The following is a 25,420-nucleotide window of genomic DNA, read 5'->3' as shown; positions in this document are numbered from 1 at the left end:
TGCAAAGACAAAAGGAAACACAAGAAGATTTACCAAGAGATCAAATGCTCACATTTTACAACTCACTACAATAATCAGAGACCTCACTAAACCCATGGAAATATTCTGGTTTGTTGATCTATACAAGACTAAACAAAGAGCTGTTGAAACAACAGATGATTCAAATTGGTTGTATTACTGACAAATGATGAACCTTCAAATGACAGTTATTTCAATGCAAAAAAGTACACCGATGATTAAGAAAAAGCATGCCATCAATAGAGTATTTCAACATTGAGAAAAACTTCCATAAAATGAACATTTTTTATAATCCATAATGATTAAGATTCTCTGACATTATCTAATTAACAAACTTCACCATCATCTATAAAGCATTCCTGATTTATGACATCAGCGAGGATATCAGCAAATTATATTCATCAAAATAATGACATATACAAAAAACAATACAACCATTAAATCTGATCCCAATTTTCTAAAATAAATTGTGACGACTGGGAGCAAATATTTAAAAACAAAATCTTAATTTTTTTCTACTATCCGAGATTGCTTTTTTATGAAAATTCTTATAAGCAACAACATTATTTATTGTGTTTTGGTTTATCTTTAAAGAATAAATGAAATCAAAATAATCACTGCCCTAGTAAATACACAACTGTTAACGACCATTTTATAATAAATTATTATTTTCAGTCCCACATAACACTTTTCAGTAGAAGTAGACAGAGTTAAGGGATTGTCTCAAAACACCTACAATAAGCTACTACAGATAATGATTATTATTAATAGGAAAAGGCATGTTGGAAAATGTACAAAAGAAACAAGTGCATCAACAAATGCCAAAAGGGCTGGAACAGTTTTTTGTTGTTATTATTGTTGTTGTTTTTGTTTTAACTAAAGATTTAGAAGGACCCACACTCTAAGAAAGCAAAACTAACATCTTTTCAATATTCTCTGAGTAACATCATTTGTTTCTCACTTGCACTCCATTTATAAGAAAATAATACAGGTTTTGAGTATCCCCTAAGCAATAATCACCAAACATGGCAATAATGCATTATAAAAATTACAGCAGATGAACCAATATACTTATCCATCAAATTTTGAAAATAACTACAATAAAATATAAATCAGTACAATATACAAAGAAATACTAAATTCAAACATTCATTAGTCAACCAAAAAAAAAAAAAAAAAATTCCATGAAGATAAACATCAACAGTCTTAGAATTTTTTCTAAGAAAAAGGTATTTCCTGGCCAGGCACAGTAGCTCATGCCTGTAATCACAGCACTTTGGGAGGATGAGGTGAGCAGATCACTTGAGGGCAGGAGTTTGAGACCAGCCTGGCCAACATGGTGAAACCTCGTCTCTACTAAAAACACAAAAATTAGTCGGGTATGGTGGCACACACTTGTAATTCCAGCTACTCAAGAGGCTGAGACAGGAGAATCACTAGAACTCGGGAAGCAGAGATGGCAGTGAGCCAAGATCACATGTCTGCACTCCAGTCTGGGTGATCAGGCCCAAGTAAATATATTTTAAGAATATTTTTTAAAATCAACTATTTAAAAAAATTTTCGTTTATAAAGTTTCCAACAGAGCTTAACTGATTATGAAAATTTAACATTATTCAGAATAAATTTCAAAATAGGGAATACCACATTTTATTTTATAAGAACAAAGAGGCTTTTAAAGTCTATCTGTAATAAAATTACTCTATTTAAAGTTACATTTCTTACTTAAATTCTTCTATATAAATCATAAAAATTAACTACAAGTTTTGGGTTTTACTGGATGAATTTTCACACTTACAATTCCAGCATAAAGTTAACAGCAAGGATTTCATCATCCTTAGTAGGAAAAGTAAAGTTGGCCAGACCCTTGAGTAGACAAAAATGTAACCAAATCCAATGACTCAGAAGGCAAAGCTTACTCATGTGTAGTCTGACCATGTCTAGCAATCCTATGCCAAATAAGAACTCCTACTGTTTCACAGTACTGTTGCTCTTTATAAATAACCTAAACCAAATCACAAATACGTAATTTTGTTAAAGAAAGGTCTGGTTAGTAACATTACACATGAACAGCTGTTTCCTCTAACTTGCTATCCAGTATCATCATGACTGCAATAAGAAATAAATCTTAGTTGGAGGAAAAAAAAAAAAAAACAATAGTGTTGACATGTATCACCCACATGCTTTTATCAACCAATTCAAAAATTCAACCATCTCACCATTTATGAAGTATTATTGTTAGAAAATGTAACCTAAACTGGATACATACTTTTCGGATTTCACTACCATTTACACTACAAATTTACCAGAAATAAAGAGACAAAGATATGGTGACAGGAAAGAGATGTCAGCAATAAAATTCAGAACATGAAAAATTCTATAGGACAAATGACTTATGCAATCGATGGCAAAAGGCACAAAAGGGAAGGGAAATATATAGAATATTAACATAAGAGACATTTCAAACAAATGTTAGTCATGGACTTGAGTTCGGACCTGATTTGTAAAAACTATAAAAAAGCATTTGTGAGAAAATTAGAGAAATCTGAATACTAATTAGATATTTGGTGATATTGAGAAATTAGTTAATTTTTTAGCATGCTAATTTCATTTACTTTTTTTAAAAAAAGAGTCCTTATAATTTAGAGACACACACTGAAGTAATATCCAATCAAATGATATCGGGCCTACAATGTGTTTTAAAGTTAATTCGGGTAGACAGATTAAAACAAGACTGGTCATATGTGATAAATACTGAAACTGCATTTTTTGTATGTTTAAAAATCCCTATAATTATTATTTTTCCATCTATTCATTCATTTACTTATTGAGTCAACACATATTTTCCAAGTCCCTTGTTCAGTTACTCACTGTTGCACACAAACACAAAATTCAGTGTTAAAAAATATAAAACTTTATTTTCTTATGGTTCTACAATATGAGCTCAGCTGAATAGTTCTTGTTTTTATTATTTCTTTAAATTTAATTTTAGATTCAGAGGATACAGGTGCATGTTTGTTACATGGGTACATTGCATATTGGTGAGGATTTGGCTTCTAGTATATCCATTACCCACATAGTGAACACTGTACCCAACAGGTAACTTTTCAACCCTCTCCCAACCTCCCCCTTTTTGGGGTCCCCAGTGTCTATTTTTTCCATCTTTATGTCCATGTGTACCCATTGTTTAGCTCCCACTTATAAGTGAGAACATGTGGTATTTGGTTTTCTAAGTTAGCTCACATAGGATAATGGCCTCCAGCTCCATTCATCCTACTGCAAAGGACATGATTTTATTCTTTCTTGTAGCTGTGTCATATCCCATGGTCTATATATATCACATTTCACATTTTCTCTACCCAGTCAACTCCTGGTGGACTTTTAGGTTGGCTCCATGACTTTGTTGTTGTGAACAGTGCCGCAATAAGCTTATGAGTATAGGTGTCTTTTTTATATAATGACTTCTTTCCCTTTGAGTAGATACCCAGTATTGGGATGGCTGAAGAGATATTTCTCAAAAGAAGAAATACAAGTGACCAAGAAATACATGAACAAATGTTCAACATCACTAATTAGCAGAGAAGTGAAAATCAAAACCACAATCAGATACCATTTCACAGCAGTCAGAATGGCTATTGTTAACAGGTCAAAAAACCACAGATGTCAGCACAGATGCAAAGAAAAGGGAACGCTTACACATTGTTTGTGGGAATGTAAATTAGTTCAACCTCTATGGAAAATAGTATGGAAAGTTATCAAATAACTAAAAATACAGAATTCCTATAAAGACAGAGTACAACTTTAGGTAAAATCTCTAAACTTCCAATCAAAAAAAAATGATAGAAAATTCTGCAATGTGAATCTTTTAGCAGACTGAATCATCTAAGGATAATGAAACATACAATATACAGAGTTCTTTAACCAAACAATATTATAATTTAAATAACTATAATTAATACCTTTTCCAATCCACCCTCCACCAGCCAAATGAATGATGAAGTGAGATGACTGAGGAATGGTGCTTCAATAACAGGCACCCGCCATCCACTGCTACCATCAATCTATAACAGCAACAGCTATCTCTTTTTCTTGGTTTCAGCAAGATACCTGGCACCATGATGTTAAAAAAACAAGCAAATGGAAGCTCATCAGTAGCCAAATGTAACCTCTATTGCCACCTTCAGACTCTATTAGACAACAGATCAATACAGTTTCCATGCATAAGAAACAGGTGATGCATCTATACAGTGTGGTAGATTTGAACAACCACTTACCAAATGAAAACCTGTGGCAGACTATGTAATCATCTTTACATAATCCTCCAAAATGCCTAACATTACAGTAAGATTTAATAAATATTTGTTAAATGGTTATTTTTCTCCGTCTGAAAATTCAGATGAATTTATAATTTCTCCAAAAATCAAGAGGTCAATTTGCTTAGAAAGGCTAAAACATGCTATGTCCTCAAAGGTCTGGAAGAAAAAAAAAAATGCATTGTTGGAGTCATTTTTTTCTCCAAATAGCTGTTGATATCGGAACAGAATTTACCAATATTCAGTAGTGACACAATTTTTCTATTTAAAAACAAACCATGGTTTCAAAACAGAAACTGTTTTTGCTAATATATCATGTCACCAAATGCTAAAGCAGCTTATAAAATCCATCTGAAATCCATTTTTTTTTTTGAGACGGAGTCTCAGCGGCGCTGAAATCCGTTTTCTTAATGAGGGCATCACAGTTAAGTAACTCAGCACTAGCCCAGCTGCCTTTTATCCATATCTTCTCAAGTAACTTTAAACACAGTTCTTAATTTTAAACTGGCAACAATAAAAAACAAATTATTGTGTCACAGAAGTAACAGGGAGTACACTGTTCTCATTCTACTACTAACTGATTTTATGACTGGACGCATCTTTTATCTGTAAAGTAGAAAGTTTCTCAATTTTCTACTAAAGAAAAATGTTTTCGTAGTAAAAGTTAGTATAATAGAGATGTTGAGAAACTTCTTCTGCAAAAGGTCAAATAGTAAACATTTCAGGCCTTGTGAGCCACATACACTAACAAAATTTTATTTTTTCCTTATATTTTACAACCCTTTAATTTTTTAAAAATTTGTAGTTGTCTGGCTGGCTGTGCAAAAACAGCCATGGGTCAGAATTGGCCTAAGGGTCATAAGTTTGCTACTTATCTATATAGTTGGCCATATGGATCTGAACGCAAACTAGTTAGCTTAAATCCCAGCTCTACTATTTCTTATTTGTTTTGATTTGGTCAGTTACTTAAACTCTGTGTCTCAACTGTAATATGTCTGTAATAATAGCATCTACCTGACAAGATTTCCATGAAAGTAAAATGAGTTAGTATATATGAAGCAGTCGACACAAACTCCTACGTATGTGTTAGACAGTATCTTATATATATTCAAAGGAAGCATGGGCAAGATAGATTGTAGCTGATGTGCAAAACTCAGCAAGTTATAACTCCCATCCCTTTCTCTACCAGAGATGCTATACAGATTGTTTTTAAAAATTATGGAAAAACAGTCATGAAACTGTTTATTCAAACAGTTTAGCAAGTAACTCTAGATAGGCCTTCTCAAATCTTTACATTCCTCTGCATCTCCCAGCAAGCTATAATAACTCTAACTCAAGTTATAATCAGCACTAGCTCAGGCTTCTCCAATCGCCTCTTAAGCCAACTTTGTACATTCTAAACCTTTGTTTACAAAGCAGCCAGGGTGATCATTTCAAAATAGTTAGATATCTGATCATGTCACTTCATTGGTAAATACCCTCTTAGGATAGTAGAGAAACTCCATTACTACAATGTGGCCCTAGGTTACTTCTCTCCAGTCTCATCCACTTTCTCTCTCCCCTTTGTTCTCTCTTCTTCAACCATGTTGGCCTGTGTTTTATTTTCTAATAATGTCTGCACCCTCCCATTCAAAGAGAAGAGCCTTTTCAAGACCATTATCTAATACTCCTCCCTGACATCTTGATGTGGCCACTGCCCAGGCAAACTTGAGATTCTTACACATATACTATTTCCTTAGAGAGACCCTCTCTGACCTACTAGAATAGGTCAGTACCCATAAAATTTTTCACTGCACTTTCTAACTCTCTTTCAGGACACTCACCACAAATTGTAATTACATATTAATTTGCATAATCTCAAATTATGAATACTCTCAAATTATGTGAGATTAAAGTTTCTCTCTCCAACGAGACTATAAGTTACAGAAAGGCAGAGAACATTCTTTTGCTCACAGTTTGACCCCCAGAGCTTATCACAATATTAAGCACACAGTAGGTTCTTAAAAAACATTTCAGAATGAGTGGACTCAGGGGCAAGTAATATCATATATCTTGCATGTACGTGTGCATAAAATAATTTAACAAAATCCCTATGTAGTTAGCATAATCATCTCAAATTCATAGGTGAAGAAGGTACAGCTCCTCTCAACTTAGCCAAAGTCACCTAACAAATTACTAGTAGGGCCAGAAGGAGAACTTCAGAGTTACTCCTCAATGTCATGTGGCCTCCCTTGGACAACAGGTTAAGGGCTGAAGCAATCTTTGAGTTTTACTATGTTCAGAAAAGAGATAGCAACTTAAGACTTCTATCCTTAGAAAGATCTGCTTGTAAGGTTGGTCCTTGGCAGGCATCTGAAAAGTTGGATTCCATATGGTTTCCAGATGGTTTTCCAATGGGAAGGGTTCCCATCATTCCTAGATAAGATGGCTCACTATGGCTAAATTATACAAACAATGTGGTTTATGCTGAACATCTGCCTTCCTTCTGGGTGCTTGAAATTTTGGTACAGAGGCTGCCTATGTGACCATTCCCCAGAAAAGCTATGGGCACTGAATCTCTAATGAGCTTTCATAGTAGGTAAACATTTCAACATTTCACACATGTTGTCACAACTAGTTAGCTGCTTGGAGAATTAAGCACATCTTCTGTGACTTAACTGGAAAATAACTGTTAGAAGCTTATTCCTGTTTTCCCTGGACCTCACCCATGTGCTTTTTCTCATTGCTGATTTTGCTTTGTATCCTTTCAGAGTAATAAGTCATGAGTACAACTATATGCCGAATCCTGTAGGTCCTCCTGGTGAATCACTGAACCCGCAGGATAAGTCTTGGGGATGTCTGACATAATATCCTAGCTACAGTCAGGAAGTCTTATCTGAAAGAGGTACTATGGGGATAGTGCATTATGCTGTGTTCTGTACTCAGAGGCCAAGCTAGAGAGACACAAAAATGACTCCAAATGGACTCCAGAAAATAAGTATTTGGTACATAAAGCAATTATACCCTGCTCTTCCACTGACTGAAAGTCATTTCCTTTAACGTAAATTATGACCTCAGGGTCAGTCTAGCAAAGCCCGCTTCTTTCATGAAGGAGGAAACCATAATCTAAAGAGAAAACAAGACTTGTCCAGGATCCTGCAGTTAAGTGGTAACCAATCTAAGATAACTTGGGATTCACAATTACTAAAAAACTTGGTTTTCCTAGATTTTATTGCACAATTTTGTTGCTTTGTTAAGTATTGAGTCACCAAAAACTATGACAAACTGAAGCCATGCAGTCTAATTTTATTTTGTGGAATTGTTGGAGATAATTAATTTTATTTTGCAGAATTGTTGAAAAAAATTCAAGACAAAAATTCCTCAAGGGTAATTCATGTCACAATTTCAACAAGAAAAAAAAGAAACCTAAAAAGGATGTGTCAAGAGATATCCAATGATTTCCTACCATTTTTGTAGAAAAAGAGGGTCAATGGAATGCTTAAAGAAAAAAGTCACTTCCAACCTCTAACGCTACATACAAGGCATCTTCACACACATTAGCTTTCAGATGGATGCCTGGGCTTCCACAGCCCACTCTGGACAATGAACAGACAAACCACAACTTAAGAGAAGTGCTGAAAAGTAGAGGGTAGTATGCAGAATGACTCACCATCCCAGTATGCCCAGGGCTGAGGAGATTCCAGAAATACAGGGCTTTCAGTTTTAAAACTGGAAAAGTCCTAGGCAAACTGGAATGAGTTGGTCACCACAGCAGTACGTGCAGTGGGATGGAGAGGGCAAGTATTGCCAGTTATTTACAGAAAGGCTGTAAGACAAATGGTCCTGGATAAGAGTCATGAAGTTAAAAATAAACTCTTATAGAACCATAAGGTCCGACACTAACTAGATACCAAATGAAGAAAAATAGATCAAGACTTCCAGAGATAACAGGTATGTGAAAGACCAAGTGCACCGAGACCATCCCCATCCTTTATAAATACTTCAAACCAAGCCATGATATATCTTTATCATTTTTTGAAATAAAAATGTTATACACGCAAATATTAAGAACTTTTTATTTAGGTTTCCCAATCGTCCTTTTGGATACTCATGTTTTCCAGTGATATACCCACATGTGAGCTTTTGTCTGTTAGGTAACCTAATAGTGAATGGATGACAAATTTCAAGACAGAACTCAAAGGAATATTATGATTAAGAATTTCTAGTAGTAGTTACTTTCAAAATGCTATGAAAGCTTCAAGACATTTTTTTTAAAACATACAGATTATACTGCAAAAAATACCAAAATTAGTATATTTATGGTCAATAAAACTTGAATAAATATTAGACAAAGATCTGAATCTTAAAATAAAAGCCTGGCCGGGTCCAGTGGCTCATGCCTGCAATCCCAGCACTCTGGGAGGCCAAGGCGAGTGGATCACGAGGTCAGGAGATCGAGACCATCCTGGCTACAGTGAAACCTGGTCTCTACTAAAAATACAAAAAAATTGGCTGGGTGTGGTGGCTGGCACCTGTAGTCCCAGCTACTTGGGAAGCTGAGGCAGGAGAATAGCGTGAACCCAGGAGGCGGAGCTTAGAGTGAGCGGAGAACGTGCCACTGCACTCCAGCCTGGGTGCCAGAGCAAGACTCCATCTCAAAAAAATAAAAATAAAATAAAATAAAAGGCTCCAGTTTCCTAATATGAGGTGTAATTTTTAATATAAAACATTGTGGTCTGCTCTATAGCCATATTATAGCAACAACTGATCAAGAAAATTATGAGAAAATGTTGAAATAAATACAGTGACATTTAAATAAATTTACATTCTCACAATCTCAACAGTATCCATATACTTTAGAAAGTCATTAATATATACATATGAACCATATAATTTTTCCAATCTGTACAAAAAACCACTTTACTTAGAACTGCTTGCAATAACTCCCTTCAGTAAATCCCACAGGCCCTCATCACCTCTGTACTTCTCTACTTCTGCCTCTCAACAATTGTCCATGACCTAAAAGTTAAGAACTCAACCTAAACATGATAAGCAATTAAAAAAAGGGGGAGCTGCTCCTCCACATGTATGCCAATCCCTTCCCAGAAACACAGATGAAATGAATGGATTGCAGCCAAGGACTATACACTGAGTTTCAGCAAATTCTTTCCAGAGTTCAGAAGGGAAAAGTAAAATTCAAACAGCAAAGAATGATCACACACGGCAGGGAGGAGGTTCAATCAGAGTAAAACTTGATTTTAAGAAGTTGGGGAAAAAAGTGTGCTATGGGCCTTACTTGAATACAAACTCAAAAATGAGCCAATATGTGAGATGGCTGACCAAACCAAACAAACAAAAACAAAAGCTATCTTAACAGAAGTGATGATTACACTGCAATCTGTATAGCCCATCTGTGGAAACTGTAAGAACTTGGGATGCTAAATTAAGGTGAATTTTGACAAATAAGGAGTTTAACCAGTAGGTTCAGGGGTCTAGCAATCATATCATTATTGAATAGTTGAGAGACTGAGAATTTTTCTACATGAAAAAAAGGCCGAGACGGGCGGATCACGAGGTCAGGAGATCGAGACCATCCTGGCTAACCCGGTGAAACCCCGTCTCTACTAAAAAATACAAAAAACTAGCCGGGTGAGGCGGCGGGCGCCTGTAGTCCCAGCTACTCGGGAGGCTGAGGCAGGAGAATGGCGTGAACCTGGGAGGCGGAGCTTGCAGTGAGCTGAGATCTGGCCACTGCACTCCAGCCTGGGTGACAGAGTGAGACTCCATCTCAAAAAAAAAAAAAAAAAAAGAAAAAAAAAGAAAAAAAGAAAAGAAAGATGCACTACCTCCCCACCAACTCATTACATTTTTAGAGAAAGCAATACTAGATTTTCTCTAAATGATTTTAGTGGAAAGAACTGGCTGGGGTGGAGAGAGAGAAAGGAATTAATTGAGGAGTGCGGATTACCTATCAATACAAAGTATAATAAACAACATCCAAAATGAAAAGATTATCTTGGCAAAGCAGTATGTTTCCTATCTTTATAAAAATTAAAACAAAGAGTATAGGACCATTTTCCAAAATTTATGACTTGGAAAATACAATTGATCCCTTCAAATGTTATAAAAATATATACACTAGATATAATTTTAACGTCAAAGGAAAATGGATCTGTCCCTTCACAAATACAGTACTTTAATCTGTTGAATTCCAAGGGTTCAAAGGTTTCAGCAACCTCCACAAATGAATGAGAAACCTTCTTTGAGTGGGATGGGGTAACCCATCTGCTGGCCAAATGCTTTATTAGATAATATGAACTGCCTGCCAGAAATCTGGTACCAAGGTTACATAGCTTGTTGAAACACATACGATCTGTTACTGTTTATTTCATATTTTACACAGACATTAAAAATATTTCCAATGCTTATATGAAAAGGGGATCAATAGTAAAGTTAGGAACCAGGACAAACAAGCACAGGCTGAGGTAATATATTCCTGCCAATTCGCATATGAATAAGGAGAGTTGCCCAGGAACAGAAAGCTTGAGTTAGACTTACGCTTAGGCAAGCCATGCTCTAAGAGAAAGTTGTAAGGGTGAGGTGCCTGAATCAAGATAACATTTTATTCTTCATAACGGAAAAAGAACAGCCTTTATGCACAAGTCTGCCAAAACGAAAGCAATGAAAACAAATGAATCAGGTACACAAAACTAAATGTAGACCTGATAAAGTGTGATGTGACTGAAACAGGAACAAAAATGGAGAGAAGACATAACTTTCATTTACCATCTTTAATTATAGTGAAATATTTGCTTACTTTACTCCACATGGCCATGAACACATTATAATATGATTTTTATAAGGAGATATCTTCCATTGTTATCTACCTTGCATAAAATAAGTACATTTAACTTGAGGAGCAGTTCATCCTCATACTGTCTTGAAAGTTTTATGGTATCAGTTTTGGAAGCTCAGAATCCTCCCCCAACAAGTTGCTAGTTCTCCACATTGTTCCACGAGTTGAAGTTGCAATATAAAAGATTACTAGAAAATTGAATCTGTATATTATATATTTTCAGTACATAAAATTAAATGATGATTTGATGAAGACAACTACAAATATCTTCTATAGAATTACCACAAGACTCCAAAAAAGTTTATTATTCACTCCGTGTTGAAAACTGTCATAAATTCTCATCTTTATGTAAGGAGACATCTTTTTTTGGAGTATATCCCAGAAAATACAAAAAACATTCTAGCATCCACTGTGCCAAGCTGGAGATCTAAAACATGTATTTATATACATGGCTGATCTTTCCTTATTTGTAATTTAACTTTTGGACTAGGTGAAGTAGAAAGTGATAATCTTTACCAGACATTTAACTGGCTTCCCCACAGAAAATATCAATAATACTGGTTCTGATGTATGGTTTAAGAGATATTTTAATGCATGCACAAGTGAATACTTCTCATACATGTGCATACTCTCTATTCCACTGTGCATCTTTTTAAAAATTTTGTATTTCTTTGAGACATTTCCAAATAGAGTACAGACATATAATATTCTGCTGTATGAATGAAGCATAATTTAACCAGCATGCTGGTAAAAATTTAGGCTGTTTCCATTCCACTGCTGTGCTAAAAAAATAAAAATTAAATATTAAAATGCTGCAATTGATAATGATGTTCACAAGTAATTTTCTTACATGTAAGATTGTATCTCTACAATAAATTCCAAGTAAACCTTGTGGGTTGAACATTTTCTCCCCATTTACCACTTATCTTTCAACTTTGTTTTGACTGTATGATTTTTTCCCAGACAGAATTTTTATTTGTATGACTTTTTAAAATCAGCCATTAATTCTTACATCTTCTGGGTTTTGTTTCTCACACTTCAGAAATGCCTTCTACATGTTGCAATTATAAAATAATTATTCATATTTTCTTCCAGTACTTTTATAGTTTCATTTTTTACACTGATACCTTGTCATATGCTTAATACTGAATAAATGAAATACTGAACCTGATAAGACTTTACTAATTCATATTACAGGTTGAGCATTCCTAGTCCAGAAATCCAAACTTCAAACTAAAACTTTCTGAGTGCTGAAAGACCACAAGTGTAAAATTCCACACCTGACCTAATGTGAGGAGGACAGTGAAAACGTTATTTCTTACATAAAATTATTTAAAGTATTATATAATATTGTCTTATATGTAAAAGGTATATATGAAACATACACGAATTTCATGTTGAGACTTGGGTCCCATCCCCAAGATATCTCATTATGTGTATATAAATACAGTAATGTGCCACATGATGGTCCCATCAATGATGAGCCACATATACAACACTGGTCCCATAATATTACAATGGAGCTGAAAAACTCCTATCATCTAGTGATATAGTAGCAGTCATAGCACAATGGGTTGCCTTTTTCATGTTTCGGTATATTTAGATACACAAATACCATTGTGTGACAACTACCTAAATATTCAGTACAGTAACACTCCTTACAAGTTTGTAGTGTAGAAACAGTGTATACTATATTGTCTAGGTGTGGTAAGCTACACCATCTAGGTTTATATAGGTACACTCTATGATGTTTCTATAATGACAAAATCGCCTAATGACTCAATTCTCAGAAGATATCTTTGTCATTATGCAAGATGATTGTATTCCAAAATCTGTAAAAATTGGAAATCTGAAACACTTCTGGTCCCAAGCATTTTGGATAAGGGATATCCAACCTGTATTCCAAACAATGAAGTGCTTTGGTTCCATTCTGAATTACCAAACTTATGATGAACTCACATGTTAATGCTTTAATGAGAAATACTATTTATTTCAACTATGATTCCAAGATGACCTGTGAGTTTTTAAAAAAGATGGAAATGACTGAAAGGTATTTTCTATATATCAAAGCATAAAAATTCTGAAAATAACAGGAAGATAATACAGCTCCATAATGTTGTTTCCAAATAATTGGCTTTATAGCATCATTTTGATTCAGTAAGAAGCTCTATCTGCCACATTCACAAAAACTCTCCTAAGACATAACGACCTCTGATTCAATTAGCTCCCACTGTTGAAGTGTGATACTCCCACCTCAGCCTCCTGAGTAGCTGGGACTACAGGTGCTCGCCACCAAACCCCACTAATAAATTTGTATTTCTGGTAGACACAGGGTTTTACTATGTTGGTCAGGCTGGTCTAGAACTCCTGGTCTTAAGTGATCTGCCTGCCTTGGGCTCCCAAAGTGCTGGGATTACAGACATGAGCCACAGTGCTGGCCCCAACTAGACCCTTAATCTCAGATATTCCCAGTCTGGAAACTGGCCTATCATGCCAATGTCCTTGCTCAGTGCTTTTCAAACATTAGCATAGACTAGAACAACTACCCAAAGCCTTGTAAAAACAGAGATTGCTGGGTCACACCCCAGCAAGAGTTTCTGATTCAGTATACATGGGCTCCTAGGGAATAAATTCCGAGTACCAGGCATCGTCATGAAGAGATGCAGACGACGCTCAACAGGAATCACCCTAAAAAAAATACCATCCTAGGTATGCCAAATAATAAAAAATTGGTATTTCTGATTCTAGATAACAGCACAATGCGGAGGTTAAACAATGAAGGGCAACAATAAATCAGAGGAGGAAGAAATCAAGACAAGGTGAGGTAAAACCACAGGGGGAAGAAACAGTTAAGTGGGTCTCAAAGACATGAGAAACACTGCTAGTTAGAAATGGAGAGGGATTCGTGTTTTCATTATTCAAAAGACAGGAAATGGTTAATTGCAAATTACCATTTAGAATTAAGAGCAGATAGCTGGAAGCCAAGATGGAGCAGATCACAGACCACAGAGGGCACAGCTGAAAGAATGCTGGGTATATATGGGAAAGATGATACCACATGAGGGTTTGAGAAGAGAATTAACCAGGTGCCATAAGTTCACTAATTCCTTCAGTGTTACTGTGTGCCTACTACATGTCACTGTTCTAGAGACTCAGCATTCAAGACTGGACAAGAGACCAAAAATAAGCTTCTGCCATCATGGAGTTTATATTCCAATACAGAGAGACAAAAAAAAAAAAAAATTGCATTTAACTTTCACAGCTAAAGAGAAAGAACAAAGTGTCATAGAGTGTCACAGGGAGTCCTGAATGGGTTGCTATCTTGGATAACATAACCAAGTTTCACTGAGAGGGTGACCTGAAGCAAAGGAAGTGAGCTATGCAGATATCTGAGGGACATCTTTCCAGTAAAAGGAAACAACAAATACAGAGAATCTGACTGAGCTGGGTTCAGGCCTCATATATTAGCAGTGGAAGAAAAGGGAGGACAGTAGGCATCCAGAATGGCCAGAAGAGACTACGCAAGGGAAAATCAGATGAGTTCGGAAGTCAGAATGAATAGATTGTGCACGGTCTAGGAGGTCATTGTAAAGACTCTGGTTTTTATTTCAAATGTAATAGCAAGCTAGTAGAGGATTCTGAGTAAAGAGATGACATAATAGCTACTAAAATAATAGTAATAACAATATAATAACAATGTCTACCATATAGAGACTATTAACTCATTTAATCCAAGTACTACTGCTCTTCCAATATTACATTTAACTGTGTTGCCCAAATTTAAATATATGGTAAGTGGCAGAGCCCTATTTGAACTGAGAAAGACTAGCTCCAGAGGCTGTGCTCTTAACTGCTATGCAATACTGCATCTCATAATCTGACTCAAGTTTAACAGGATTACCCTGGTTGCTATCACAGAAAGAGGCCAAGGATAAAATTAGGAAGTCTGTTGAAGAGTGTTTCAAACAGTGTTCTACGTTAGAGACCAGGTGACACAGACAAGGAACAGTAGTAGTAAAGAAGGTAAAAAGTCATCCATTTGAATATGTTTCTAAGGCAGACTAAACAACATTGATTGACAGATTAAATGGGGTTTGTGAAAAAGAGCAGTGAAGAAGGATTCCAAATTATTAATCTTAAAAGATGAGTCTCTGCATCAATAAAATTTTAAGAAAATGTTTAAAGTAGTGAAGGACTCCAAATTATCTCATAAAACTAACCTGAAAAGATGAGTCTGTTACATAAATAAAATTTTAAGAAAATGTTTAAAGTATCTTCTGTGACTTTCTAAACAATAAGAATTCTAAATGCCACATTCCCTATCCTGAAGGAACATAAATCTCTACAATTTATCTTGATAAATGCTCACCCCGGTAGTGTTATAAACGCCAACTATCAAACAACCTAAATGTTGGATTAAGGGTTTTATTAGGATGCAGGAAAAAGATAATAACGCAGCTCATTCTAAAGTGTAAAGCTTTTCTGCACATCCAATATTTTACTGAGATTTCCACTGGACTTAATCTGAAATGAATATTCAGAGGATTTTCTCTCTTTTTCAAACCAGTTTGTAAAACAAAATCAAGCCAACAGTTACACATTCCTGTACAAATGCCATCACTTTAAGTCATTAGCAAGAAATTTATTACAAGGCTTAGAATATGTGCACTGAAACAGCACTAGGGAAGAAATATCAGCTGCTGGCAAAAAAAAAAAAAAAAAAAAAATGGTTGAAGAATGTCACTGTGTAAAAGCTGGTCCTTCCCTCCCTTCCTCCCTTTCTCTTTCCCCATCTCGTATACAGTCATATTCAACTAATTTCTAGCTACAACACATTAGAAACGAATGGTTCACCACCTGGTTCTTCAAGACTGCTCCACAAAAACATAGCAAGGCATTAATTAGTCATAAACGAGATGCATATTTAAAGTAGATGTTCATAAAATAGCACTCTTTTGAATGCAATTTATTCTCAGCAGTATAAATCCACACAGGGTCAGGATGCTCCAGTGCACTGGGTCAGGTTGTATCTGAAAGAGTCAATGGTTCATTTGGGGAATCTGTGTAGCAGGAAATAAGAATCCCCTTGCTGGAAAGCTGAGCCAGTGCTATATGGGGCCAGTTCTTATGACAATTCATCAAAAGTCCAGCCCCTCAAGATGCCTCTACATTACAGAGACAAACATAGAGACATTCCCATTTCTGAAAGGATTCATGACATTCCTCATCAGATAACTGCTCCCCAGTGAAGTCTGATTTCACTGTGACCTAGAAACAAGGGTAAGCATTCAGTGTTCTGTCAGCTTCAACAACCTCTCCCCAACAATCCTCACTTATTCTTAATTCCAGAATTTCTCAAAGTAGAAGGAACTCAATAATTTCATAAACTAGTATATAATTGGAAGTATACACAGCTCAAAGAATCTGAATTAAACTATACTATGTGTGCTTTTTCAGAAATACACAATACACTTTAATAAAGAATAGGATCAGTTTCTAAAAATTCACAAACTACTCTCTGCATTTTTAGTCATAAAGCATTCCCGTCAATTAAACCATGGTGCCTTTCAACTTTCTCTAAACATTTTCTATTAATGATGCTAATAAGGCAAATCATTCTGTAAAATGTGATAATTAAGCAAAGAATACCAAACAAATATAACCTCTTCTTGAGGACTCATGAACACTTTCCATACTTTCCAATGATAGGGTACTTCCCCAGAACATCCAAATCTACAGAGCTGTTTATTCCTATAAAAAGTGGCCCCAGACACAATGTTTTTCACATGCTGCTTCTGACCTTTAATTTCTTGGCCTCCATTTTAATGTCTGAGTGTCCACGTACCTGCTCTGTCAAAAACACAACATGTTTCTTCATTTACTGCCCCCTAATAAGTTTTATTATGAGGTTTTATTAAGTTTTATTATGTACCCTCAGTACATAATAAACTAGATAAATAATAAATTAGATAATTTAATACACAGTATGAACAAATGAGTTCTCTAATGGCTTTCCTACCTTTAATTATAAGTAACATAAATGGCTGGATTAATTACAGCCAAAAAAGTACAAAGTTAACTACATTAAAATTTAAACTGCTGTATTTTATTAATGTGGACTGCTAATAAAATGATCACTACTGCATTAACTCTTCTGTGATTTATCTTGTAGTTTACTTAAACTGCATACATTCCCCACATGCAGTTTACAAAATGGATCTAACACTAAGGAAGTTCTCATTTTTATTGAAAGAAAAGTTAGAACAGGGACAGTTGGAAATTTCAGATTGAGATGGGGAAACACATCCCCCACCTCGGGAGAAGTTCGTGTTCCTCAACCACAGATTTAACCCCTGACTCCACACCACATTTGAGCCCTGCAGATACTCCTCAATGGGATTTCATCTTTATTCTTTCCACAGGTACTGACATTCGCTGTTCATCAGGCACTGTGCTACATGTTGGAGATATAATGGTAAACAAAGTAAATGCTAGAATTGAAGAGAATGTAAACCTCATGTATCCCCGAATCCTACTTGATACGTAGTAGGCACTCAATAAATATGTTTGGAAGGAAGGAAGTCACTCAATAAACATTTTTGGAAAAATCAATCCCTGTCTTCATGGGTCTTACAATACAGTTGTGACGGGAGAGAGTAGCAAATAATTCCACAAACAATTTAAAGTGGAAACTTCAGTAAATACTAAGAATAAGTTCAAAAACAAAAAGAGGGTGAAAGGTTTTAACAGAGGAAGTTATTTTAAATTGGAAGTTTATGAAAAAAATTGTGAGGAATTCACACTAAAACTGAGGACACATGAGTTCACCAGGTGAAGAAATGTGTGTAACAGGGGAACGGGATTCAACATTCTCCATTTCTGTTCCCAGAGAGTTAGAATATTGGTAAAAACATCATCTACTGTATCATTAACCAAAGGTTCCTGTCAGAAAACAATTGCCAAATTATAACTTTCAAAAAGATGAGGAAAGTTTCCCTTGAAAGTACTTCCAAATAAACTACAAGTAAAGCTACTATCTACTGATATTTAATGTCCTTTATTAAAAGAAATTATTTTTTTTCTGTTCAGATTTTTGTCATCAAGAGAAATACTGCCTAAATTAATATGGATGCAGTGTTTTCTTTTTTAATAGAAATTTATGTAATCCAACAAGTTTTAAGTTAGCAAAATGGATCAGTGCCAAATTCACCCTCCAGCTGTATGAATCTACCCCTCCTGGTACTTCTGTCTACTGTTTTTCCACCTCTCTGCCTATTCATTCTCAGTCTGTCAGTTTTTCTTCCGTTACCTATTTCCAAAAACTAAGGGTGGTACATAGAAAAGTCATCAGGGATCTTTTTCCGGTTACGTGGTAGGTGTACTTTCATGTAAAGGTTGGTCAATCAAAACACTACAAACCTGAAACCTTTCATATTACAAGATTAATTGCCCACTGACCTAAATGGAAACTAGAGGCAGAGCAGGGTCTGTTTCAGGCAAATAAATCTCCAGTTCTTGCCCTTAAACAAAGTTGAAGCACACAAATATCCCAGTGCTTGCCTTTAACCATAATTTAAGTACAATAAACAACAAACAATAAAAGCTACATTGAAAATAAAGCTTTGTAATATACTGCCTAAGATTATAAGAAAGGGGCATTGTCAGCACATTCCAATCTCTTGTCAAACCAAATACACTTGATGCCTTGGTACAAACCAAAGCTGACTCAGGGACTCTTTGCAGCAGCACTGATCTTAGAGTCATGTAGCCAGATTTCCCTGCCATTTGTTCCCATCTCCCATGCTTTGGTTATAAAACAATTTCTGTAAACTGAAAAATCTGCTTCGAGCAGCTCTGTTATTTTTCAATGCTATCGGCTAACGTTTTGCAGAATGCTTTTTCCCAAACTCACGGCTCAGTGAATCACAGCAGCTATTTTGGCCTACTTCCTAGAGTTAAACACTCCGACTGCCCTTGTAAAAATATTTTTAGGGTCCTGTTTTCCACCACTAGCATTCTACTGAATAAACATTTAGATAACATTATAGACACGAAGAAGACTAAAAATTTTAATAGTAATTATCAAAATAAGAGTAAAACAGTCACCAGAGTCCCTCAAAGTTGTTCCAGTTTATGTAAACACGAGTGAGAATATTTAAAAAAATAGCATGTAGAGTATATACCCAATTTGTGTAAGACTTAAACAAATTGAAACTTCTAAGATGTAAAATTTTAAGAATAAAATTTGGAGTCATCCTTAACTCCTGTTTTTCTCTCACATTCTCCATCTAAGTTGACCACAAATTCTATCAGCATTACAGGATCCAACCTCTCTCCTAACCATCTTTTCTGTGACTAGTCTAAACCTGGGCACTATCCTCTTCTCCCTAGACTACTGAAATCATCTGTTAGAGAATCTCCCTGTATCTACCCTGGCCACTGTCTATCTCTCCTTTCTACTGGTCAGAATGATAAAGCTACAACTCTATCAATTCAGGGTCACAATGTACATAGTTTAGCAACTATATAATACAGCCACCCTTTAGAGAGGCTAAAGGGGAAAATGGGACTGAAATCAGCACGTATTACATTCACCAACCAAAAGTCCAGATAAGATAACCTCTTCTAATTCACACACATATCTTGCGTTTCTCCCCAAGTTTTTTTAAGGGTTTACCTCTTGTTCTCAATAAAATCCAAACTCCTTACCCTAGTGCAAACTCCAAGTACCTAAGCGATCTGGTCTTGACTGACAATCTGATCTCTTCCATCACTATACCCTCCTTGTCCCTACTGCAGGCACACTGTTCTCCTGGCTGCTCTGCAGACACATCAAACACATCCTCAGCCAAGAGCATTTATATCGTGGTCCCTGCTGCCTGTAACCCTCCTCTCTCAGAAAGCCTCCACCCTTCTATGCTCAAATTAATCAAAAATAAGAAGGCTCTCCTGAAAACAGTACCTATATTGGTATTCTTCAACCTAATCACTCTAATCTCATTTTATTTTTCTTTTTAAGATTTATACCTTCCCAATACATTTGTTTACTGCCCTTTCTAACTCCACTAGAATGTACACACCACTGATATGAATATGCAACTCACAGAGGAAACAGAAGTAGCAAAAAATATTTTAGCAAGTAAATAAATCACTATAAATTTAAGAAATAAAAAAGGAGGATAAAGAGAGACAAAATTTTCCCTTAAAACCTTGAAGAAAGTATTTTGAAAAGTAATGCTTGCTAAGATTTCCATACCATTTTGTACACTGCTCATGGAAGTGAAAATTTATAAAACCTTCTGGAAATCAACTCCACAATATGTAACAAGATACAAAAAGAGTACATATCTTTTGATTTAAATATTTTGTTTCTTGAAATTTTCCTATAAAAATAGGTAAAAATGGAAACCAAAACCTATTTTCAATAATACCCCTAACAATATTATTTCTATTAGCGTCAAATGGCAAACAAGCTATATATTGAATAATAAGGTAATGGTTATAAAAATTATGGTATAATCCCATGACAGATATAAAAATGTTACTTAAAAATCATGGCTTGAAGAGTATTCAATGCCATGGGAAATGCTTAAAATATACTATTTCGTAAATAAGACAAATACAAAACTGTGTCAGTATGCTTATCAATATGTATGTATATCCTGATTTTATAAAGAAAATATATGAAGATATACAAACAGAAAAAAATGAATACCATCACAGTGTTTTACATTGTTTACTAATTGATAGTGAGTTCATGGACAAATTTAAATTTATTCTTAACTATCTTTGTTTTCAGTTACAAGCAATTATTGTCATTGTAACCGAAAATACAACTCTTAAACGAAGTTACGCCATCTTCACTAGATCTACTATATCCTAGTTCTTACTGATTTCTACTGGTGCTTCAACATTTCTTATAGGAGCTCTGTCATTTCTTACCAGAGCTTTCAGAACAATTTAGATGAAAAATGTCATTTAAAGGGCTAAACAGACTACATCCTAAGCATATCATCAAAATAAATCCAGATTTCCCAAATATTTTTCTCTTCATCAAAATAAAAGCAAATGTTTTTAGCTGTATCATTTTAAACACACACATACAAAACCAAAATACAAAACCAAAAACTAAAACTGCCATGGTGGCATTATAACAGATAGACATGTATTAGTTCTATTCCAGCCATTCTCAATCTAGTTTTGTCTGTGTGTTAATTTGAACACTAAGGTACATCTACTTAGCACCTGAAATTGTCACCGTGAGCAAAACAAATGAAATTTTAAAATAAATAAATACCACGTTACTTGGGGTGTCCCAACTCCAAATAATGTGAGGAAGATCAACATTCTAATTTGAATGTAAGATACTCCTCTGTAGATTTGTTCAGCAGGAGTTTCAGCCATAAGCTTAACTACCGTTACTGTTATGAGCAAAGAAACTACAAAAGTAAAAAACAATTACATAAAAACTAAACTTTCAAATAAAAATCATGAAACATAAATTTACAATTAGAAAGTACAATTACGGTAATCCACAAAGTTTTCTTTTGTACTTTTGTTATCATGAATTTTTAAAAGGCTGAGTCAAATTAAATCCTTCCTTCCTTAATGAGCCAGAATTATTATTGACATTCTCAAAATCCAGAAGCTGTGAGGAAGCCCCACTGTCTTTATCTCAGAAAAGTGACATTAGTCAGCCAAGAATTTACTGAAAGTTATAGGGTGCTGTATAAAATAAAAGCACTACTGAATAAGAAATGAATAACTATAAGTCAAACAAATATCATAAAATTGTAATTAGGATTAAGTTGTACCATGCTGTCTCTTCCATAAAAGTTATGATCCACTGACCTTAAAACAATAAGGATGGTGAAGGCACAATAAATTTTGATTACTTAGTTGCCTCTATTTCATAGTTTAGTTTATTTTTTCCCATGACTTTCTTAGAAATTGCTCTTCTTAGAAGCTGAGAAAGTATTCAACATGCTTAGAACTTTGTAATAGAGCTCCATGTTAAAAAGCATATATTTCATGTAATGCTAAGCCCTTACTGGGTCCCTATTGTCAAAAACATCCATAAAATTTTAAAATAATTTAAAGCTTTGCCAACCTTCAAGAAGAACAATTACTGATGAAAGTCATAAGAAAAATCAAATATTAAAGGTGCATTTCTCCAAGTTCTCTGGAGCTAAACATTTGGATGTAAATTATACCCCTCCTCCAAGATGTGTTCCTATGAGATCAGAAAAACAGATGGTCTTCTCCCTACCACTTTTGGACATTTCCATTGGTAAGCATGGTCAGAAGGATATGGTTTACCCTACACCAGTGTTCTAGGGTCAATCTCACACTTTGTGGGAACTGGGAAGGAGGGTGGGTGGAGGGAGAGGGAAGGAGATGGAGGGAGAGAGAAGGAGAGAGAAGGAGAGACAGAGAGGCAGACAGAGAGACAGACAGACAGACATATTGACAGCAGCAAAGGCTGTGGTTGAATTCTGCATTGTTGGTATAGTCACCAGCCTCATGGGCATAAGGAATCAATGGAGACAGCTTCTCCATCCCTGGGTTACATTTATGGAAGCCTATTTCTGAATTCAATACTTCCAATGGTGGGTTCCCAATTCCCAGCTGGGACAGAGGTAGTAGCCTCCTAGTATGGTCAGCTATTTCTGCTCTTCTAGAAGTCACAGTTTGAAGCTTTGCTAAAGCCCATTCTTCCAGGCTTTCTAATAATTGTATAAGCTTGTAATTACTTTTGTTAAATCTACTTTTGTTCAAGATATCTAAAATGGGTTCTTCATTTGAATAGAACCCGGACCAACATAGGGTGCCCACTTATCTTGTTAGTTGTGACTAGGGCAAGCCAAGGGTTAATGGACTGTCCCTCTGTAAGGCCTATAGGCAGAGAAGCTTCAGAGGCTGGGAGTTCTAAGGCATAGCAATTCAAGAGATACAATCTCTATCCTCTTGCCGGTTAAAATCCAACTAAGAATGTAAAGTCAGTTCATATAAAAAGACTGAGGATAACATACTAAATACTAATTTAAATCACAGATTATATATTTGCAGAGAATACTGTAGAAGTTCAACACTGAAGGGACAATAAAAATCTACAAAAAAAAATAACTAGAATATAAGATTTAATATATCTATGTTCAGTACTGGAGAAGCAGAGACTGTAATGAGGGGAAGAGTTCAAATAAATTTTCAAGGAATTTTCCAGTTATAACAAAATGATTTTTTGAGAACACTGCGATAAAGTGTCATCAGAAACAACTAGCTAAATGAGCTAGATAGAGGCCTTAAAAAATGACAAACAGTATTTTGACAGTCAAGGAACCTGGAAATATAATCCCCCCTCCCCCAAAAGATGGGTAAAAGCATGATCTCTTGACTGGATAGTGAGGAATCCAGTACGAATACAGAGCGCAAATTGGGAAATGATAATAAATACATTTGGAAATAGAGAGGGCACTAGAAGCAGGGCAGTGAAATCAGAAGTGTGCCATCAGACTGTAGCAGAGTTTCTCAACTTCAGCACTATTGACATTTGGGGCCAGATAATTCTTTCTTGGGGTGGGGGTGGGAGAGAGTGATGGGGTCATGCTGTGTAATGCAGGACGTTTCAGCAATGTCCCTGGACTCTACCCACAGGATGCCAGGAGCACCCACTGCTCACAACAAAAGTCTCTAGATGTTACCAAACATTCCAGGGGGGACAAAACCACTCCTGGTTAAGAGTCACTGAACTCAAGAAAGATGAGACGAGAAAAATAATTTCGGAAACAACGATAATTATCTAATTCAGTGATGTATACTGACAGGGGGCTGCAAACACATCAGTGAAGAGGCCAGGCCCCTGCTATGGTGACTGGAGTGCAAAAGTACCCCATACAAGGAAAGGACTCCTCAGAGCCAGCCAACTATTGCTGCCACATGGGAAGGAAAATCCAGGGTTTCCAGGCCTTTTTTTCCTTTTTTTTCCTCCAAGGCAAGAAAAATTCTGATTTTTAAGTAAAATTTCCTGAAACATAGAACTTAATTTGAGACTTTGGAAAACAATATGCAGGCTAGATTTGACCCTGAGGCCACCAGAGTCCTGCACTGTAGACTAAGATAGTGACAGCTTGGAAGGTAATTAGGAAGATACATTTATGGATCCAGATCAAACAAATCAACTATAAAAAGACATTTTTGAGGAAAAGGAGCAAAGGTGAATTTGGATAGGTATTAAATAACATTAAGGAATCACTGCTGAATGCAATAACAATATTAAAATCATATTAAAAATAATCTTTACCTGTTTCAGATATCTAATTATTTATACAGGCAGGCAGGGAGTCACATACACACACACACACACACACACACACACACACACACATTTTCCACTAGAGATGAAACAAACAAAGACGGAGACAAAATAATGAGCAAAGCAATATACCTGAATACCAAGAATAAATCAGAGGAATGAGAAAAAATGACTTCAAAGTTTTGAAGTTCAAAGTTAGAGGTCTCTAGTCTCCTTGTATAGTGAGCACCCTCTAGCTATATCAAGAAAGCAAGCACTCCTCTGCACTGTTTCTGCATTTGCCCTAATATTTTAAAAACATCATCCCAAATTCTTTGTAATATACTTAATCATAATAAAAGAGGAAATAACACAAATCTCCAATAATTCAAAGCACAACAGATTTGTACCTCAATTTATCAGAAATGCGAAGTGATATGAAACACATCCATGGCTGCATCATAATATTACAGCATCTATATTTCTGAATCTCTGCTGATTACTGAAGTAATCAGCTGACTTCCTGAAACCAAATAAAAAACAAATTCAGCACTATACACTGTCTCAGTGTATATGCTGCATCGGGGTCCACGCACACTGGACCACAGGCTGAAAGTCATAGCATGCAAAGAATGGCTGAGATATTCCATTTGTTGCAGTTAATATGAAATGCTACAACTACAATAAGCATAATCCAGATAAATAAATCCCAAGGATGAAACTACCCAAACCATATTTCTGTTCAGGGAAGAATTCAGTGCCACATTTTACATAAGCAAAATTTCCCTTGCCAGCACTCAGCAGTGGCTTCTAGTTCAGATTTTTCTGAATTAATTGTAAACTCACTCAAGTCACATATTTTGTAATTCTGTACCACACTTAAAAGCAACTTCCCTTCCTCTGTTTCACTTACCCTCTCACTCCCATCACCTCTTCAAACTGAATAGGACTCTTTTTCGAAAGAA

The 25,420-nt window shown here is 35.6% G+C and overlaps 1 protein-coding gene across 4 annotated transcripts in view; it reads right to left on the bottom strand.

The window, feature by feature from the left end:
* The window catches only part of PLOD2 (procollagen-lysine,2-oxoglutarate 5-dioxygenase 2), a 91,444-nt gene that overhangs the window by 52,797 nt on the left and 13,227 nt on the right, over positions 1-25,420 (bottom strand). The gene's annotated exons all lie outside the window — the stretch shown is intronic.

The sequence above is a fragment of the Papio anubis genome, chromosome 2 (genome assembly GCF_008728515.1).
Source record: "Papio anubis isolate 15944 chromosome 2, Panubis1.0, whole genome shotgun sequence".
Classification (NCBI taxonomy): domain Eukaryota; kingdom Metazoa; phylum Chordata; class Mammalia; order Primates; family Cercopithecidae; genus Papio; species Papio anubis.
The sequence above is the reverse complement of the archived record's forward strand: the minus strand, read 5'-3'. Positions and strand labels throughout refer to the sequence as shown.